Raw genomic sequence first — 12,832 nt, forward strand, 5'->3', positions numbered from 1 at the left:
CGACCGAAACAAAGTATAGGTTTTCATTATGTGTATAACTTGAAAATCTTAGCTCAAACGGCTGCAAATCCTGTTTTCCCAGCAAGGGGACCTTGAGTTCTATAAGATAAAGCCATAAACATTTGTATCCGAGTCTTCTATCAAAAGTTACAGCTATTTATATGAAGTTGTACAAAAACGCTTTATATCGCCAAGACAGTGCGTTTCTCACTGTTACATGCATTTGAATGGGGAACTCGACCGAAACAAAGTATAGGTTTTCATTATGTGTATAACTTGAAAATCTTAGCTCAAACGGCTGTAAATCCTGTTTTCCCAGCAAGGGGACCTTGAGTTCTATAAGATAAAGCCATAAACATGTTTGTCTGAGTCTTCTATCAAAAGTTACAGCTATTTATATGAAGTTGTACAAAAACGCTTTCTTTCGCCAAGACAGTGCGTTTCTCACTGTTACATGCATTTGAATGGGGAACTCGCCCGAAACAAAGTATAGGTTTTCATTATATGTATAACTTGAAAATCTTAGCTCAAACGGCTGTAAATCCTGTTTTCCCAGCAAGGGGACCTTGAGTTCTATAAGATAAAGCCATAAACATGTTTGTCTGAGTCTTCTATCAAAAGTTACAGCTATTTATATGAAGTTGTACAAAAACGCTTTCTTTCGCCAAGACAGTGCGTTTCTCACTGTTACATGCATTTGAATGGGGAACTCGCCCGAAACAAAGTATAGGTTTTCATTATATGTATAACTTGAAAATCTTAGCTCAAACAGCTGCAAATCCTGTTTTCCCAGCACAGGGACCTTGAGTTCTATAAGATAAAGCCATAAACATGTTTGTCTGAGTCTTCCATCAAAAGTTACAGCTATTTATATGAAGTTGTACAAAAACGCCTTCTTTCGCCAAGACAGTGCGTTTCTCACTGTTACATGCATTTGAATGGGGAACTCGCCCGAAACAAAGTATAGGTTTTCATTATATGTGTAACTTGAAAATCTTAGCTCAAACAGCTGCAAATCCTGTTTTCCCAGCACGGGGACCTTGAGTTCTATAAGATAAAGCCATAAACATGTTTGTCTGAGTCTTCTATCAAAAGTTACAGCTATTTATATGAAGTTGTACAAAAACGCTTTCTTTCGCCAAGACAGTGCGTTTCTCACTGTTACATGCATTTGAATGGGGAACTCGACCGAAACAAAGTATAGGTTTTCATTATATGTATAACTTGAAAATCTTAGCTCAAACAGCTGCAAATCCTGTTTTCCCAGCACGGGGACCTTGAGTTCTATAAGATAAAGCCATGAACATGTGTTTCTGAGTCTTCCATCAAAAGTTACAGCTATTTATATGAAGTTGTACAAAAACGCCTTCTTTCGCCAAGACAGTGCGTTTCTCACTGTTACATGCATTTGAATGGGGAACTCGCCCGAAACAAAGTATAGGTTTTCATTATGTGTGTAACTTGAAAATCTTAGCTCAAACAGCTGCAAATCCTGTTTTCCCAGCACGGGGACCTTGAGTTCTATAAGATAAAGCCATGAACATGTTTGTCTGAGTCTTCTATCAAAAGTTACAGCTATTTATATGAAGTTGTACAAAAACGCTTTCTTTCGCCAAGACAGTGCGTTTCTCACTGTTACATGCATTTGAATGGGGAACTCGCCCTAAACAAAGTATAGGTTTTCATTATGTGTGTAACTTGAAAATCTTAGCTCAAACAGCTGCAAATCCTGTTTTCCCAGCACGGGGACCTTGAGTTCTATAAGATAAAGCCATAAACATGTTTGTCTGAGTCTTCTATCAAAAGTTACAGCTATTTATATGAAGTTGTACAAAAACGCTTTCTTTCGCCAAGACAGTGCGTTTCTCACTGTTACATGCATTTGAATGGGGAACTCGACCGAAACAAAGTATAGGTTTTCATTATGTGTATAACTTGAAAATCTTAGCTCAAACGGCTGCAAATCCTGTTTTCCCAGCAAGGGGACCTTGAGTTCTATAAGATAAAGCCATGAACATGTGTTTCTGAGTCTTCCATCAAAAGTTACAGCTATTTATATGAAGTTGTACAAAAACGCTTTATTTCGCCAAGACAGTGCGTTTCTCACTGTTACATGCATTTGAATGGGGAACTCGACCGAAACAAAGTATAGCTGCAAATCCTGTTTTCCCAGCAAGGGGACCTTGAGTTCTATAAGATAAAGCCATAAACATGTTTGTCTGAGTCTTCTACCAAAAGTTACAGCTATTTATATGAAGTTGTACAAAAACGCTTTCTTTCGCCAAGACAGTGCGTTTCTCACTGTTACATGCATTTGAATGGGGAACTCGACCGAAACAATTCATAGGTTTTCATTATATGTATAACTTGAAAATCTTAGCTCAAACAGCTGCAAATCCTGTTTTCCCAGCACGGGGACCTTGAGTTCTATAAGATAAAGCCATAAACATGTTTGTCTGAGTCTTCTATCAAAAGTTACAGCTATTTATATGAAGTTGTACAAAAACGCTTTCTTTCGCCAAGACAGTGCGTTTCTCACTGTTACATGCATTTGAATGGGGAACTCGACCGAAACAATTCATAGGTTTTCATTATATGTATAACTTGAAAATCTTAGCTCAAACAGCTGCAAATCCTGTTTTCCCAGCACGGGGACCTTGAGTTCTATAAGATAAAGCCATGAACATGTGTTTCTGAGTCTTCCATCAAAAGTTACAGCTATTTATATGAAGTTGTACAAAAACGCTTTATTTCGCCAAGACAGTGCGTTTCTCACTGTTACATGCATTTGAATGGGGAACTCGACCGAAACAAAGTATAGCTGCAAATCCTGTTTTCCCAGCAAGGGGACCTTGAGTTCTATAAGATAAAGCCATAAACATGTTTGTCTGAGTCTTCTACCAAAAGTTACAGCTATTTATATGAAGTTGTACAAAAACGCTTTCTTTCGCCAAGACAGTGCGTTTCTCACTGTTACATGCATTTGAATGGGGAACTCGACCGAAACAAAGTATAGGTTTTCATTATATGTATAACTTGAAAATCTTAGCTCAAACAGCTGCAAATCCTGTTTTCCCAGCACGGGGACCTTGAGTTCTATAAGATAAAGCCATAAACATGTTTGTCTGAGTCTTCTATCAAAAGTTACAGCTATTTATATGAAGTTGTACAAAAACGCTTTATATCGCCAAGACAGTGCGTTTCTCACTGTTACATGCATTTGAATGGGGAACTCGACCGAAACAAAGTATAGGTTTTCATTATGTGTATAACTTGAAAATCTTAGCTCAAACGGCTGCAAAACCTGTTTTCCCAGCAAGGGGACCTTGAGTTCTATAAGATAAAGCCATAAACATGTTTGTCTGAGTCTTCTATCAAAAGTTACAGCTATTTATATGAAGTTGTACAAAAACGCTTTCTTTCGCCAAGACAGTGCGTTTCTCACTGTTACATGCATTTGAATGGGGAACTCGACCGAAACAAAGTATAGGTTTTCATTATGTGTATAACTTGGAAATCTTAGCTCAAACAGCTGCAAATCCTGTTTTCCCAGCACAGGGACCCTGAGTTCTATAAGATAAAGCCATGAACATGTGTTCCTGAGTCTTCCATTAAAAGTTACAGCTATTTATATGAAGTTGTACAAAAACGCTTTCTTTCGCCAAGACAGTGCGTTTCTCACTGTTACATGCATTTGAATGGGGAACTCGCCCGAAACAAAGTATAGGTTTTCATTATGTGTGTAACTTGAAAATCTTAGCTCAAACAGCTGCAAATCCTGTTTTCCCAGCACGGGGACCTTGAGTTCTATAAGATAAAGCCATAAACATTTGTATCCGAGTCTTCTATCAAAAGTTACAGCTATTTATATGAAGTTGTACAAAAACGCTTTATTTCGCCAAGACAGTGCGTTTCTCACTGTTACATGCATTTGAATGGGGAACTCGACCGAAACAAAGTATAGGTTTTCATTATGTGTATAACTTGAAAATCTTAGCTCAAACAGCTGCAAATCCTGTTTTCCCAGCACGGGGACCTTGAGTTCTATAAGATAAAGCCATAAACATGTTTGTCTGAGTCTTCTATCAAAAGTTACAGCTATTTATATGAAGTTGTACAAAAACGCTTTCTTTCGCCAAGACAGTGCGTTTCTCACTGTTACATGCATTTGAATGGGGAACTCGCCCGAAACAAAGTATAGGTTTTCATTATATGTATAACTTGAAAATCTTAGCTCAAACAGCTGCAAATCCTGTTTTCCCAGCACGGGGACCTTGAGTTCTATAAGATAAAGCCATAAACATGTTTGTCTGAGTCTTCTATCAAAAGTTACAGCTATTTATATGAAGTTGTACAAAAACGCTTTCTTTCGCCAAGACAGTGCGTTTCTCACTGTTACATGCATTTGAATGGGGAACTCGCCCGAAACAAAGTATAGGTTTTCATTATGTGTGTAACTTGGAAATCTTAGCTCAAACAGCTGCAAATCCTGTTTTCCCAGCACAGGGACCCTGAGTTCTATAAGATAAAGCCATGAACATGTGTTTCTGAGTCTTCCATCAAAAGTTACAGCTATTTATATGAAGTTGTACAAAAACGCTTTATTTCGCCAAGACAGTGCGTTTCTCACTGTTACATGCATTTGAATGGGGAACTCGACCGAAACAAAGTATAGCTGCAAATCCTGTTTTCCCAGCAAGGGGACCTTGAGTTCTATAAGATAAAGCCATAAACATGTTTGTCTGAGTCTTCTATCAAAAGTTACAGCTATTTATATGAAGTTGTACAAAAACGCTTTATTTCGCCAAGACAGTGCGTTTCTCACTGTTACATGCATTTGAATGGGGAACTCGACCGAAACAATTCATAGGTTTTCATTATATGTATAACTTGAAAATCTTAGCTCAAACAGCTGCAAATCCTGTTTTCCCAGCACGGGGACCTTGAGTTCTATAAGATAAAGCCATAAACATGTTTGTCTGAGTCTTCTATCAAAAGTTACAGCTATTTATATGAAGTTGTACAAAAACGCTTTCTTTCGCCAAGACAGTGCGTTTCTCACTGTTACATGCATTTGAATGGGGAACTCGACCGAAACAAAGTATAGGTTTTCATTATATGTATAACTTGAAAATCTTAGCTCAAACAGCTGCAAATCCTGTTTTCCCAGCACGGGGACCTTGAGTTCTATAAGATAAAGCCATAAACATGTTTGTCTGAGTCTTCTATCAAAAGTTACAGCTATTTATATGAAGTTGTACAAAAACGCTTTATATCGCCAAGACAGTGCGTTTCTCACTGTTACATGCATTTGAATGGGGAACTCGACCGAAACAAAGTATAGGTTTTCATTATGTGTATAACTTGAAAATCTTAGCTCAAACGGCTGCAAATCCTGTTTTCCCAGCAAGGGGACCTTGAGTTCTATAAGATAAAGCCATAAACATGTTTGTCTGAGTCTTCTATCAAAAGTTACAGCTATTTATATGAAGTTGTACAAAAACGCTTTCTTTCGCCAAGACAGTGCGTTTCTCACTGTTACATGCATTTGAATGGGGAACTCGACCGAAACAAAGTATAGGTTTTCATTATGTGTATAACTTGGAAATCTTAGCTCAAACAGCTGCAAATCCTGTTTTCCCAGCACAGGGACCCTGAGTTCTATAAGATAAAGCCATGAACATGTGTTCCTGAGTCTTCCATTAAAAGTTACAGCTATTTATATGAAGTTGTACAAAAACGCTTTCTTTCGCCAAGACAGTGCGTTTCTCACTGTTACATGCATTTGAATGGGGAACTCGCCCGAAACAAAGTATAGGTTTTCATTATGTGTGTAACTTGAAAATCTTAGCTCAAACAGCTGCAAATCCTGTTTTCCCAGCACGGGGACCTTCAGTTCTATAAGATAAAGCCATAAACATTTGTATCCGAGTCTTCTATCAAAAGTTACAGCTATTTATATGAAGTTGTACAAAAACGCTTTATTTCGCCAAGACAGTGCGTTTCTCACTGTTACATGCATTTGAATGGGGAACTCGACCGAAACAAAGTATAGGTTTTCATTATGTGTATAACTTGAAAATCTTAGCTCAAACAGCTGCAAATCCTGTTTTCCCAGCACGGGGACCTTGAGTTCTATAAGATAAAGCCATAAACATGTTTGTCTGAGTCTTCTATCAAAAGTTACAGCTATTTATATGAAGTTGTACAAAAACGCTTTCTTTCGCCAAGACAGTGCGTTTCTCACTGTTACATGCATTTGAATGGGGAACTCGCCCGAAACAAAGTATAGGTTTTCATTATATGTATAACTTGAAAATCTTAGCTCAAACAGCTGCAAATCCTGTTTTCCCAGCACGGGGACCTTGAGTTCTATAAGATAAAGCCATAAACATGTTTGTCTGAGTCTTCTATCAAAAGTTACAGCTATTTATATGAAGTTGTACAAAAACGCTTTATATCGCCAAGACAGTGCGTTTCTCACTGTTACATGCATTTGAATGGGGAACTCGACCGAAACAAAGTATAGGTTTTCATTATGTGTATAACTTGAAAATCTTAGCTCAAACGGCTGCAAATCCTGTTTTCCCAGCAAGGGGACCTTGAGTTCTATAAGATAAAGCCATAAACATGTTTGTCTGAGTCTTCTATCAAAAGTTACAGCTATTTATATGAAGTTGTACAAAAACACTTTCTTTCGCCAAGACAGTGCGTTTCTCACTGTTACATGCATTTGAATGGGGAACTCGCCCGAAACAAAGTATAGGTTTTCATTATGTGTGTAACTTGGAAATCTTAGCTCAAACAGCTGCAAATCCTGTTTTCCCAGCACAGGGACCCTGAGTTCTATAAGATAAAGCCATGAACATGTGTTTCTGAGTCTTCCATCAAAAGTTACAGCTATTTATATGAAGTTGTACAAAAACGCTTTATTTCGCCAAGACAGTGCGTTTCTCACTGTTACATGCATTTGAATGGGGAACTCGACCGAAACAAAGTATAGCTGCAAATCCTGTTTTCCCAGCAAGGGGACCTTGAGTTCTATAAGATAAAGCCATAAACATGTTTGTCTGAGTCTTCTACCAAAAGTTACAGCTATTTATATGAAGTTGTACAAAAACGCTTTCTTTCGCCAAGACAGTGCGTTTCTCACTGTTACATGCATTTGAATGGGGAACTCGACCGAAACAATTCATAGGTTTTCATTATATGTATAACTTGAAAATCTTAGCTCAAACAGCTGCAAATCCTGTTTTCCCAGCACGGGGACCTTGAGTTCTATAAGATAAAGCCATAAACATGTTTGTCTGAGTCTTCTATCAAAAGTTACAGCTATTTATATGAAGTTGTACAAAAACGCTTTCTTTCGCCAAGACAGTGCGTTTCTCACTGTTACATGCATTTGAATGGGGAACTCGACCGAAACAAAGTATAGGTTTTCATTATATGTATAACTTGAAAATCTTAGCTCAAACAGCTGCAAATCCTGTTTTCCCAGCACGGGGACCTTGAGTTCTATAAGATAAAGCCATAAACATGTTTGTCTGAGTCTTCTATCAAAAGTTACAGCTATTTATATGAAGTTGTACAAAAACGCTTTATATCGCCAAGACAGTGCGTTTCTCACTGTTACATGCATTTGAATGGGGAACTCGACCGAAACAAAGTATAGGTTTTCATTATGTGTATAACTTGAAAATCTTAGCTCAAACGGCTGCAAATCCTGTTTTCCCAGCAAGGGGACCTTGAGTTCTATAAGATAAAGCCATAAACATGTTTGTCTGAGTCTTCTATCAAAAGTTACAGCTATTTATATGAAGTTGTACAAAAACGCTTTCTTTCGCCAAGACAGTGCGTTTCTCACTGTTACATGCATTTGAATGGGGAACTCGACCGAAACAAAGTATAGGTTTTCATTATGTGTATAACTTGGAAATCTTAGCTCAAACAGCTGCAAATCCTGTTTTCCCAGCACAGGGACCCTGAGTTCTATAAGATAAAGCCATGAACATGTGTTCCTGAGTCTTCCATTAAAAGTTACAGCTATTTATATGAAGTTGTACAAAAACGCTTTCTTTCGCCAAGACAGTGCGTTTCTCACTGTTACATGCATTTGAATGGGGAACTCGCCCGAAACAAAGTATAGGTTTTCATTATGTGTGTAACTTGAAAATCTTAGCTCAAACAGCTGCAAATCCTGTTTTCCCAGCACGGGGACCTTGAGTTCTATAAGATAAAGCCATAAACATTTGTATCCGAGTCTTCTATCAAAAGTTACAGCTATTTATATGAAGTTGTACAAAAACGCTTTATTTCGCCAAGACAGTGCGTTTCTCACTGTTACATGCATTTGAATGGGGAACTCGACCGAAACAAAGTATAGGTTTTCATTATGTGTATAACTTGAAAATCTTAGCTCAAACAGCTGCAAATCCTGTTTTCCCAGCACGGGGACCTTGAGTTCTATAAGATAAAGCCATAAACATGTTTGTCTGAGTCTTCTATCAAAAGTTACAGCTATTTATATGAAGTTGTACAAAAACGCTTTCTTTCGCCAAGACAGTGCGTTTCTCACTGTTACATGCATTTGAATGGGGAACTCGCCCTAAACAAAGTATAGGTTTTCATTATGTGTGTAACTTGAAAATCTTAGCTCAAACAGCTGCAAATCCTGTTTTCCCAGCACGGGGACCTTGAGTTCTATAAGATAAAGCCATAAACATGTTTGTCTGAGTCTTCTATCAAAAGTTACAGCGATTTATATGAAGTTGTACAAAAACGCTTTATTTCGCCAAGACAGTGCGTTTCTCACTGTTACATGCATTTGAATGGGGAACTCGCCCGAAACAAAGTATAGGTTTTCATTATGTGTGTAACTTGGAAATCTTAGCTCAAACAGCTGCAAATCCTGTTTTCCCAGCACAGGGACCCTGAGTTCTATAAGATAAAGCCATGAACATGTGTTTCTGAGTCTTCCATCAAAAGTTACAGCTATTTATATGAAGTTGTACAAAAACGCTTTATTTCGCCAAGACAGTGCGTTTCTCACTGTTACATGCATTTGAATGGGGAACTCGACCGAAACAAAGTATAGCTGCAAATCCTGTTTTCCCAGCAAGGGGACCTTGAGTTCTATAAGATAAAGCCATAAACATGTTTGTCTGAGTCTTCTACCAAAAGTTACAGCTATTTATATGAAGTTGTACAAAAACGCTTTCTTTCGCCAAGACAGTGCGTTTCTCACTGTTACATGCATTTGAATGGGGAACTCGACCGAAACAATTCATAGGTTTTCATTATATGTATAACTTGAAAATCTTAGCTCAAACAGCTGCAAATCCTGTTTTCCCAGCACGGGGACCTTGAGTTCTATAAGATAAAGCCATAAACATGTTTGTCTGAGTCTTCTATCAAAAGTTACAGCTATTTATATGAAGTTGTACAAAAACGCTTTCTTTCGCCAAGACAGTGCGTTTCTCACTGTTACATGCATTTGAATGGGGAACTCGACCGAAACAAAGTATAGGTTTTCATTATATGTATAACTTGAAAATCTTAGCTCAAACAGCTGCAAATCCTGTTTTCCCAGCACGGGGACCTTGAGTTCTATAAGATAAAGCCATAAACATGTTTGTCTGAGTCTTCTATCAAAAGTTACAGCTATTTATATGAAGTTGTACAAAAACGCTTTATATCGCCAAGACAGTGCGTTTCTCACTGTTACATGCATTTGAATGGGGAACTCGACCGAAACAAAGTATAGGTTTTCATTATGTGTATAACTTGAAAATCTTAGCTCAAACGGCTGCAAATCCTGTTTTCCCAGCAAGGGGACCTTGAGTTCTATAAGATAAAGCCATAAACATGTTTGTCTGAGTCTTCTATCAAAAGTTACAGCTATTTATATGAAGTTGTACAAAAACGCTTTCTTTCGCCAAGACAGTGCGTTTCTCACTGTTACATGCATTTGAATGGGGAACTCGACCGAAACAAAGTATAGGTTTTCATTATGTGTATAACTTGGAAATCTTAGCTCAAACAGCTGCAAATCCTGTTTTCCCAGCACAGGGACCCTGAGTTCTATAAGATAAAGCCATGAACATGTGTTCCTGAGTCTTCCATTAAAAGTTACAGCTATTTATATGAAGTTGTACAAAAACGCTTTCTTTCGCCAAGACAGTGCGTTTCTCACTGTTACATGCATTTGAATGGGGAACTCGCCCGAAACAAAGTATAGGTTTTCATTATGTGTGTAACTTGAAAATCTTAGCTCAAACAGCTGCAAATCCTGTTTTCCCAGCACGGGGACCTTGAGTTCTATAAGATAAAGCCATAAACATTTGTATCCGAGTCTTCTATCAAAAGTTACAGCTATTTATATGAAGTTGTACAAAAACGCTTTATTTCGCCAAGACAGTGCGTTTCTCACTGTTACATGCATTTGAATGTGGAACTCGACCGAAACAAAGTATAGGTTTTCATTATGTGTATAACTTGAAAATCTTAGCTCAAACAGCTGCAAATCCTGTTTTCCCAGCACGGGGACCTTGAGTTCTATAAGATAAAGCCATAAACATGTTTGTCTGAGTCTTCTATCAAAAGTTACAGCTATTTATATGAAGTTGTACAAAAACGCTTTCTTTCGCCAAGACAGTGCGTTTCTCACTGTTACATGCATTTGAATGGGGAACTCGCCCGAAACAAAGTATAGGTTTTCATTATATGTATAACTTGAAAATCTTAGCTCAAACAGCTGCAAATCCTGTTTTCCCAGCACGGGGACCTTGAGTTCTATAAGATAAAGCCATAAACATGTTTGTCTGAGTCTTCTATCAAAAGTTACAGCTATTTATATGAAGTTGTACAAAAACGCTTTATATCGCCAAGACAGTGCGTTTCTCACTGTTACATGCATTTGAATGGGGAACTCGACCGAAACAAAGTATAGGTTTTCATTATGTGTATAACTTGAAAATCTTAGCTCAAACGGCTGCAAATCCTGTTTTCCCAGCAAGGGGACCTTGAGTTCTATAAGATAAAGCCATAAACATGTTTGTCTGAGTCTTCTATCAAAAGTTACAGCTATTTATATGAAGTTGTACAAAAACGCTTTCTTTCGCCAAGACAGTGCGTTTCTCACTGTTACATGCATTTGAATGGGGAACTCGCCCGAAACAAAGTATAGGTTTTCATTATGTGTGTAACTTGGAAATCTTAGCTCAAACAGCTGCAAATCCTGTTTTCCCAGCACAGGGACCCTGAGTTCTATAAGATAAAGCCATGAACATGTGTTTCTGAGTCTTCCATCAAAAGTTACAGCTATTTATATGAAGTTGTACAAAAACGCTTTATTTCGCCAAGACAGTGCGTTTCTCACTGTTACATGCATTTGAATGGGGAACTCGACCGAAACAAAGTATAGCTGCAAATCCTGTTTTCCCAGCAAGGGGACCTTGAGTTCTATAAGATAAAGCCATAAACATGTTTGTCTGAGTCTTCTACCAAAAGTTACAGCTATTTATATGAAGTTGTACAAAAACGCTTTCTTTCGCCAAGACAGTGCGTTTCTCACTGTTACATGCATTTGAATGGGGAACTCGACCGAAACAATTCATAGGTTTTCATTATATGTATAACTTGAAAATCTTAGCTCAAACAGCTGCAAATCCTGTTTTCCCAGCACGGGGACCTTGAGTTCTATAAGATAAAGCCATAAACATGTTTGTCTGAGTCTTCTATCAAAAGTTACAGCTATTTATATGAAGTTGTACAAAAACGCTTTCTTTCGCCAAGACAGTGCGTTTCTCACTGTTACATGCATTTGAATGGGGAACTCGACCGAAACAAAGTATAGGTTTTCATTATATGTATAACTTGAAAATCTTAGCTCAAACAGCTGCAAATCCTGTTTTCCCAGCACGGGGACCTTGAGTTCTATAAGATAAAGCCATAAACATGTTTGTCTGAGTCTTCTATCAAAAGTTACAGCTATTTATATGAAGTTGTACAAAAACGCTTTCTTTCGCCAAGACAGTGCGTTTCTCACTGTTACATGCATTTGAATGGGGAACTCGACCGAAACAAAGTATAGGTTTTCATTATGTGTATAACTTGGAAATCTTAGCTCAAACAGCTGCAAATCCTGTTTTCCCAGCACAGGGACCCTGAGTTCTATAAGATAAAGCCATGAACATGTGTTCCTGAGTCTTCCATTAAAAGTTACAGCTATTTATATGAAGTTGTACAAAAACGCTTTCTTTCGCCAAGACAGTGCGTTTCTCACTGTTACATGCATTTGAATGGGGAACTCGCCCGAAACAAAGTATAGGTTTTCATTATGTGTGTAACTTGAAAATCTTAGCTCAAACAGCTGCAAATCCTGTTTTCCCAGCACGGGGACCTTGAGTTCTATAAGATAAAGCCATAAACATTTGTATCCGAGTCTTCTATCAAAAGTTACAGCTATTTATATGAAGTTGTACAAAAACGCTTTATTTCGCCAAGACAGTGCGTTTCTCACTGTTACATGCATTTGAATGGGGAACTCGACCGAAACAAAGTATAGCTGCAAATCCTGTTTTCCCAGCAAGGGGACCTTGAGTTCTATAAGATAAAGCCATAAACATGTTTGTCTGAGTCTTCTACCAAAAGTTACAGCTATTTATATGAAGTTGTACAAAAACGCTTTCTTTCGCCAAGACAGTGCGTTTCTCACTGTTACATGCATTTGAATGGGGAACTCGACCGAAACAATTCATAGGTTTTCATTATATGTATAACTTGAAAATCTTAGCTCAAACAGCTGCAAATCCTGTTTTCCCAGCACGGGGAC

This window comes from Copadichromis virginalis, linkage group LG4, assembly GCF_057382275.1.
Source record: "Copadichromis virginalis isolate Kocher_CV1m ecotype Utaka linkage group LG4, C_Virginalis_male_GT1.1, whole genome shotgun sequence".
Classification (NCBI taxonomy): domain Eukaryota; kingdom Metazoa; phylum Chordata; class Actinopteri; order Cichliformes; family Cichlidae; genus Copadichromis; species Copadichromis virginalis.